The sequence below is a fragment of the Pteropus vampyrus genome, unplaced genomic scaffold (assembly GCF_000151845.1).
Source record: "Pteropus vampyrus isolate Shadow unplaced genomic scaffold, Pvam_2.0 Scaffold723, whole genome shotgun sequence".
NCBI classification, from domain to species: domain Eukaryota; kingdom Metazoa; phylum Chordata; class Mammalia; order Chiroptera; family Pteropodidae; genus Pteropus; species Pteropus vampyrus.
This window is the reverse complement of record NW_011889504.1, coordinates 563,161-572,241: the sequence shown is the minus strand read 5'-3', so window position 1 is coordinate 572,241 and position 9,081 is coordinate 563,161. Positions and strand designations below refer to the sequence as shown.

Genomic DNA, 9,081 nt, shown 5'->3' with positions numbered 1-9,081 from the left:
CGGGCTCCGAGGAGTCCCTCTCCAGAGTCTCAGCCCCGAACAAAGGCAGGCAGGTAGATTTATACATTGATTACCTCCGCATACTTGGCGGTCTTTTGTTTCGTGTGTGTGGGAAAGGTAGGATTCCAGGGAGAGGAGGTTGTTAAAATTTCTCTGGGACAGGGTAGCCATCTTAGATTTCTTTACGTTTCCCATATCATTGTAAGGGAAGTTAACACAGTAAGTTTAGTTACCATTGGTCACCACACGGTTGCATTTCTTTTCTTGTGATGAGTGCATTTACGATCTACTTTCTTACGAACTTTAAAACATACGATGTGGCAGTGTAATCTACAGTTTGCACACTGTACATTACATCCCGGGAGTTACTATCTCATAACTGGAATATGTACCTTTGACTCCCTCCACTCATTCCCGCCCCCACACCATCCTTGAATTTTCACATGGACCCACAGAAAAGGCCCCCTCCCCCCTAAAGAGGGGCTATAAAGCCTGAAGCATCAGCGTCTGCCCAAATGCCTGCTGTGGATTTCAGGCATTCTAGGGCCTTCCCCAAGAATGGGAATTCAAAGGCGCACCTGCACCCCAGAGTGGAATGCCGTGTTTTCAGCTGAGCTTCTTGCACTATATCCCCTCTTATAGCTTAATAGCAGTTGTGTACTCTTCTAAAGTTAATTGGCTGGCCGACTCAAAGGCTGAAAACATTTTCTAAAAGTAGTGATGGCAGGCAGCCTCCTTGGCTCAGATCCTGGAGAGCCACCCTCTCCAAGCCCTCCCTGGCCTGGGGTGCAGGAGTGACTCCTGTGCCTTCCTCAGGTTCTCCGGAGCAGTTGAGGGCATTAGGCCTGGAGCCCGCCAGGAACCTGCACCCAGAGTCCCAGGAGACGGGAGGGAATATGGGGTGGCCAAGGCGCAATCCACCATGCAGAGGGGCTTAAGCTGTGCAGGTGCTTCGGGGACGTCACATGCACAATTGGGTCAGTTGGACATGCACGTTCGGTAAAATGGTGACTGTGGAGTACCACTAGCTCTGGACGTGTTAAATACAAATCGCGAGGTCATGCGTTTTCTGCCCGGAAGAATCATAAATCCACCCCTCAAATCTGCGTTTTATGCGGGTGAACTTCCCCTTCAGCTTTACTTCACTGTGAACACCAGCGAGAGGAAGATGCTTAGGGCAGCTGTGAGTGCTCGTGTTGGAAATCTTCCCAAGCCCAGCCCCCGGCTAGATAACGATTTGGGGAGTGCTGCACCATGAGGCCACCCCTACGCGGAGTCGCACCCTGCAATCTGTGCTGCGGCCCCAGGAGCGCCTCGCGGGCGTATGCGCGCCCTGCCTGGACGCGCCTCGCGGGCTTTTCATTCCTCCTGTCATCTTTTGACTTAAGGTCCAGGGTTGATTCTGGCCCAGCAGGTCTAAGGCTTCTCTAGCGCGCCCTCTTGGGGACACATTGTGGGAGAAAGCCGCCTGCAGTAGAGGAAAGAAAAGGGCCACATGATCTTTGTTTAGAGTTGGTTGTGACAACGCTGTTAGAAGGAAATAAACCACGAAACTTTAATAAGTGCATAATTGGCGTTTTACGTATAATACACATATAAATGTGAATATCCCCCATCATACCATTAGTCTCCTCTATAATTGAGGATGTATCTTTCCAGATATATCTTTTCATCTTTTTTTCAGATATTTTGGGGCATACTTTTTATCCAGGATGTCTCTGTACAGTTCTGTGGGTTGAGCTGTGAACAAGGCAAACACACTTTCCAGTACTCTTGTAGTTGATGTGTGTGTATTACCTGCATGAAAGAGTTTTTTGAAAATTATTTTACTCAAGTTGGATCACAAGATGCATGTATTTGGTGTGGAGTCTTCCTCACTTAGCAACACATTCTGTGTGCTGTGGGTAGACTATGAAGTGGTGCCATACTGTTTTCATTCTCTTCCTACGGCAGGCAAATGTATTCTCTGGAATGCAAACCATGTGACCATGAGTCAGTATTTCTTCTGGAGAGATGTCTAAGAGAGTTATTGCATCAGAGGTGACCTCAAATTGTCCTTTCAATGTACACTTCCAGTACAAGGTGTAAGCACACTGTTTGCCAACATTGTGGTCAGAGACAGACGCTCCCAAACTTAAACTTTTGGCTAATCTGACAGGTGAGAAATGTTTCACTTTTGATTGCTATAATTTGCATTTCCTAATCACAGGGGAGACAAATATCTTTCTATATAACTAACTGTTTTTATATCAATGACAGCTAGCACTCCGGATGGCCCCCGACGATTCCACTCTCCTGCTCCTCATAGCTTGTGTCCCTTCCCATGTGTTCCGCCAACAGCAGATGATAGAAGGGTGGCACATCCCCTCCAGGATCAGGTTATAAAGGACTGTGGCTCTCATCTCATCAACCCCTTGCTCTGTTGTTCCCTCTCTCTGTGTCCTATCATCTGCTCTGGAGAAGCCAGTGCCCATATCCTGACCAGTCCTATGGTGAGAGCCCTGTGGCCAGGAAGCGAGCCCCTCTCCCAACTGCCTAGCACCGGCTTCGAGGTGGATACTCTGGACACCCGGCACCACCTGAGAAACCTGGAGCCAGGACCACCCACCCAGCCACCTCCATCTGGACCCACAGACACCCACATGTTGTACGTGTGGCAGCAGGTGGCTAATATGATGTCCTACTTGTTTATTTTTAGGAGCTCTTTACACATTATGGGCATTAATTTTTTTAATATAAAATGAGGATCTTTTAACAAATATATCCTTCATCGTTTGTCTTTTTAACTTTATTTATGGCATCTTTGGTCAAATAACAAGATTTAGAATCTAAGAGATGTGAAGCTGATATTTCCAAAAATGAATGGGGGAATAAACATTTTCAGCTGAAGTAGGGAGAGAATATTGTGAAATTGAAGACTCTTCGAAGACCCCTGAGAGAGATCTGCACTCAGGCCTGGCACTCAGGCAGGCACTGTGGAGATGTGGCTTCATGGAGGAGGTGTTTCGGGGGGTGATGAGAGCACAGAATTCAGGGCTGCACTGCCTCAGACCGGCAGTCCAGTTGCCTCTTTCTGCTGGGTGTGGCCTTGTGTACGTATTTACATTCACTGTAGTGCAGTTTCCTCACTTGTCAAATAATAGTTCTCACCAACAGGGTTACTGTAGGAATAAAACATGGAGTAGATGTGTCATCTAATGTAATACTATGCACTGATGTATGATCCTTCTTGATCACAGGATCATGCGCAGCACATGTGTGATTCTATAGTTTCTGTAGTAGAGCTTAGAGTCGGTCTGCCACACACACAGAACCATCGCTCACATGTAACAGGCACCGCAGTGAGCTCATCATGTAAATTTCAGTTCCCTCACCTATAAAATGTGGATGTAGATAAGAGTGCACCCTGGACAGGATGGTTGCGAGGCTTTGTGATATATAAGAAATATATATTTGTTCTTTGTCACGGGATCATGACACAGAATTTCTAAAACCATTGGAATTCACTGAGTGATATGTGTGAGAGAAGCATCTTTTGTTTCTCACAATAAGCCTCTTTCAACCATACCTGAGTTTCTGCTAATGAGGTGACTCAAGGCGGGGCCCCTGGATTGCTTTGGGCTGGAGACTGGTTGTCAGGAGAAGCAGCCATATGATGAGAAGGTTGGGACTTTCAGCCTCACCCTGACCTCTGAGGAGGAGAGAGGGGCTGGAGGTTGAGTTCAACCACCAACGGACTAGTGATTTAGTCAATCATGCCTAATTAGTGGAACCTCCACAAACCCCTAAGTGATGGGATTCGGGGAGCTTCCAGATTGGTTAACACGTGGAAGAACTAGGAGACACAGCAAGGAGGCTCCGTGCCCCCCAACCCCAATCCAACCTGTGTTATTTGTCTCCTCCACTTGGCTGTTACTGAGTTGTGTCCTTTTTAATAAAGTAGCGAAGTGCTTCTCTGAGTTCTGTGAGCCAACCTGGAACAATGTCAAACCTGAATGGGGGAGTGGGCATGAAAGCCCTTGAATTCATAGCCAGTCAGTCAGAAATACCTGTCACAGCCTGGATTTGTGATTGGCATCTGGAGTGGGGGCGGTCTTGTGAGACTGAGCCCTTCACCTGTGAGATTTAACACTAAGTTCAGCTGGTGTCAGAACTGAGTTGCAGGACAACTAGCTGGTGTCCAGAGCATCAGAAAATCAGCTGTTGGGTGGAGAACAGACCTACATTTGGTGTCAGAAGTGTGAGTGAAAATAATTCAGAGAGTTAAGTAGGGTGATGCCAGCAAGGTGTTTTGCATTGTCCCGGCACATGGATTTTCATGATGGTTACCATGAAATTACTGAAGAAAAAGAATTGAGTGCTTTTGAACTGATGCATAAGGTCTAACAGGCTACAATTGTGCTGATGCTTTCCAAAGCCTGGTGCTCACCGCTGGGACAGGCGGGCAAAGAGATGACTGTGAGGTAGACGGTGACTCTGCCTGAGTGGTTAGGAATAGATGGACATGGAGACACAGTGGTGGGAGGCGGGGTTGGCCGGTCTGCCCTGCCCATCACAGCTCCCTGCCCCTTCTCTTCACTTCCTCTGGGTTACCTTAGAAGTAGGTATCTGAGATCAGCCCATCTGAGTGTTGCCACGAAGACTGTTTGTGAGGGAGGTGAGAATTAAGGAGTGCCAGGGGGAGGGTCTAGGGAATCGTGGAGCCCTGGACACAGGCCAGGCAGGCAAGGCCCAATGTTGACAAGTGTGAGCTGCTATAACAAGGCTGCAGGCCCTGGTCTCTTCAACAATGGGAGTGATGCCTCCCCATCCTAGAAGCTGCACAACGTGGGTTCATTCTGAGGCCTCTTCTCTTGACTTGTAGGTGGTAGCATCTCGTGACAGTCACATGGCCTCTCCTTTGTACTGTGGAGAGATCTCTCTCTCTGGTGGTTTTTGTACTAAGCCCAACACGAGGGCAGAACCCTCAGGTCCTCACTTAGCACAGACCACCTCCCCCCAGCCCTGCCTCTTCATGCCATCCTGCTGGGCTTAGGGATCCACATGTGAATCTGGGGGGCATAGCATCTAGCCACAGCTTATCTGAGTCATGACAGACCACCCCATTCCCCATTAGAACAAGGGACCATGGTAACCTGTGAGGAGCTGCTCTGTGGCGAGCTGCTCTGTGGCGGTTCGTCGCTCAGGTCCTCGTCTCCCTGGGAGGCTGTCATATGTTTTCTAAGGACTTCTGAGGTTCTAGTGAGGTGTGGGGCCTTCTTCCCACCCTGCTAGGAGCAGCGCTGCAGAACATAGAGCCACTTAGCTGCAGTCTGGGACAGGCCCCTCCGCTTGGGCAGCCCACAACTTGCCCCTTTCGTTGGAGTATCTTGCGTTGGTGTGTGCGTTGATGGCCACAGGGAGCTGGGACTTTTGACTGCTCTTCCTTTTGCTATGTAAGCAATCAAGTGTCTGGACCTGCGAGTGGCTCCTCATGTCTTTACCAGCTGAATCAGCCAAGCCTATCTTCACACAATACACATTCAAAAGAGAACGGCTACATGCTGTGCAGTGTGGGTGGTTGTTTTCAGTGTCACAATACTGAGAGACATGATGAGCATTTAGTAGGTGGGGCCAGGGCCTGTCTCAAAGATTATTCCTCTTAGAATGCACATGCTATGTCAGGAACACTGGGTGGCGAAGGAAAACAGCATGGCGGTGGCAGGCAGAGCTAGTTTGCTAGGGCTGCCATAACAAAGTACCTCAGCCTGGGTGGCTGAAACAACACAAGTTGTTTGCTTGCAGTCCTAGAGGCTGGAAGTCTGAAGTCAAGGTGTTGGCAGGGCTGCTTTCTCCCGAGGACTCTGGACAGGCCGCCTCCTCCCTGTGTCCTCACACTGTCATCCTTGTGTCTGTGTCCTAATCTCCTCTTCTTACAAGGACACCAGCCACATTGGACCGGGCTACCCTAGTGACTTCAATTTCCCCTAATCACCTCTTAAAGGCCTTATCTCCTTATACGGCCACAGTCTGTAGTCCTGAGGATTAGGATTTCAACATGTGGATTTTTGGGGGACACAGTTCAGCCCATAACACAGGAGGAGGTGTTGCTAAAAAATTATATGGTCAAAAAGTTAGGTGGGACACAGAGCTACTACAATTCATTCTTTTGTTTTACCCCAGAGCGCTGGGGCCACCTCCCCCAAGGCTGATAAAAACTATGCTGCTATGTGTGAGCTCGGAGCTAGATATAGTCCCCGTTACTACAGCTCTTCCCTGTCCCACTGCCCCGGGCCCCTACTGATCTCAGAAGCTGCTGGACAGGTCTATATCAGCTGTCCATGTTGGCCTTCCACTAACAGCATTTTAACAGGCGCACACAGGAGTGTGTAGACTTCTGCAAATCATGACAGGTTTGTGGGTCCTGGGAATTCCCAGGAAGGCAGGGGGGCTGGTCTGTCATGGATGGGGGCCTGGTACTGCCAAAGCACCTCAGTGGGGAGGAACACTTGGCAGCCAGCCCACTGTGAGGGTGGTATGGGAGCAGAGTGAGGGCGGTGCGGGAGCAATCAGGGATAGTAAATTCCCGTAAGCCAGTGGGTCTCCTGGGATGTGAACAGAGAACTGCCTCCCCTCGCCACCCCCTCCACTGGCCCTGATTTCTCTGTTTTCTGAACTTTGGAGGTATGATAGAGAGAACACCTGGAACTTTAGAGCAAGGGCACTCTTTCTGCAAGAGTGTGCTGTTGCCGGAGACTGCAGTCAGGCCTGGTGCCCTGCCCACCCTCCCTTGGCGCGTGGGGCCTGCATCCTGAAGCAGAGAAGGAAGAGCTCATTGGATCACTCACCAAATCTCCTTTGTGGGTCAACACTCCTGAGCACTTGAGCGTGTGGGCGATGAATAAGTCCTGGGACCAATGGCATTAGTGTCTACATGGAAAGAGACATAAACCAGAACAGGCTCACACATTCCCAGGGCAGGTGCGCATACCCAGGGCAGGTACGCGCAGATGCGTGGACACAGAGGAGAGCCATCTCTCCCACTGCGTCTCTAAAATATTTTGATATCTGAATAGACTGACCTTCTCTCTTTACTCTTTTAAGAAATTTCTGGCTTTTCTCACAAAATTCTGTTCCCTCCCCTGCCCCTCCATCCCCCGCCCCATAAACCTCTAAAAGCATGAACTATGTATATTAACTGGGAAAGAGTGACAGGTTCAGGACACCGAATCTCGTGACCCAAAGACATGTTTCACGTTGTCTTTGGTGCCCCCTAAGTATCTCTTATAATTATTATTATGTTTTTGAAAAACCAAAGCCAAGTTTATTTGTTCATTTCTTATATTTGAAGTACTCCTTGATGACATCCTTGGCCTGAGACTCTTTGCCATAGTCCTTAACTACCACACAACTGCAACCAACCACTTTCCAGGGTTTTCTCTTCCTGTCAGTTTTACAGAGGCCAACCCATTTCTCTAGCTTCTTGTTGTCATCAACCTTAATTAGGTTGATTTGATGTTCAGCACAAAGGGCCTCCATCAACTTGACATACATAGGCTCATCACAGTTGGATGCAAGCACACACAGATGGGTCTGGTGCTTGTCTAAGGCTTTGGCAGCTTCACGATGCTAGGCCATCGTGGATGAGGGCGGTCTTCAGCACCTCTTTTAAGGCAGTATTAACGTATATTACACCTCCAGCAGCAATGCCTTCCTCAGTCATGGCGATGGGTTATGGGTGGAGCTGAATCCTGAAAACACCCAAGCCTCACCTCGGCGCTACTCCGCGACAGCAGGAAAAGAGATCCCTCAAGTATCTCTTTAAAAAAGTCTCTTCATGTCGTTCTTGCACATTTTTTGTTAAGTGAAATCTATTTGGTATTCATTTTTGTTTGCTGTTGTAAGTATATTTTCTTCCTTTTTACTTTTAATTTCTGTTTATACATGAAATGTATTGATTTCTGCGTATCCATTTTGTGTTGTGTTCAGCCACCATTTTTAAACATTTCTGAGTTAATTCTCTTGTAAGGAGATTAGATTTCCAAAGTAAACAATCACATGATCTGGAAAGAATGACAGACAATCTCATGTCCTTGTTTCAGTTTTCATACTTCTCATTTCTGTCTCTTACTTGATCGTGTGGGTCGCTACCTCTGGAACAGACTAAATAATAATCCTGGATAGACTTATTTCCACCTTTAATCGAGACATCTCCATTTTTCATTCAGCACGATGCTGACTTTTGGGCGTTGTATTAGTTTCTTAGGGCTGCCATGTCAAACTGCCACAAACTGGGTGGCTTAAAATAATTGAAATTTATTGTTTCACCTTTCTGGAGGCTAGGTGTTATAAATCCATGTGTCATCCGGGCCATGCTCTCCCAAACCTGTAGGGGAGAATCCTTTCTTGCCTCTTCTAGCTTCTGTGTTTGCTGGCAACCCTTGGGATTCCTCCATCTACAGGTGCCTTACTGCAGTCTCTGCTGTAGCCAGTGGTCCCATAGCTATTTATGTGTGTCAGTGTCCTCACATTGCCTTCTCTCTTTTTGTAAGCGGAGTCATCAGTCACATTGGATTAAGGGTCCACCCTATTCAAGCATGACCTCATCTTAACGAATTACATCTGCAATGACCCTGTTTCCAAGGTCATATGCTGAGGACTTGGGGGCGAGAACCCCAGCACATCAGTCCCACCCATGATAGGCATCTTTATCATCACGTTATGTAAGTGAGTATGTGACTATTACTGTTAAGACTATTTACAAATCAACGATAGATGAATATTTTGAAAAAGTCAATAAGAATGTTGAATTAAGTGTATCATTAGTCTTTTTGGAAGTGATTGTTTTTGTGCTTTCATCCTATTAATGTAGTGAATGATATTAACCTATTTCTTTTCCCCCAGTGTCATTGAGATATAATTGCCACACAGCACTGTATAAGTTTAAGGTAAACAGCATACATTGTGAAATGATTGCCACAATAAGATTATTTAACATCCATACCTCATATACGTACAAAAAAGAAAAAAACGTTTTTTCTTCGTGATGAGAACTTTTAGGATTTACTCTCTTAGCAGCTTTCAAATACACTACAGAGCAGT

General features: G+C 47.3%; 1 pseudogene; it reads right to left on the bottom strand.

Moving 5' to 3' along the window:
• Positions 1–7,275: 7,275 nt before the first annotated feature.
• LOC105309344 lies at positions 7,276–7,770 on the bottom strand (annotated as a pseudogene).
• Positions 7,771–9,081: the final 1,311 nt, after the last annotated feature.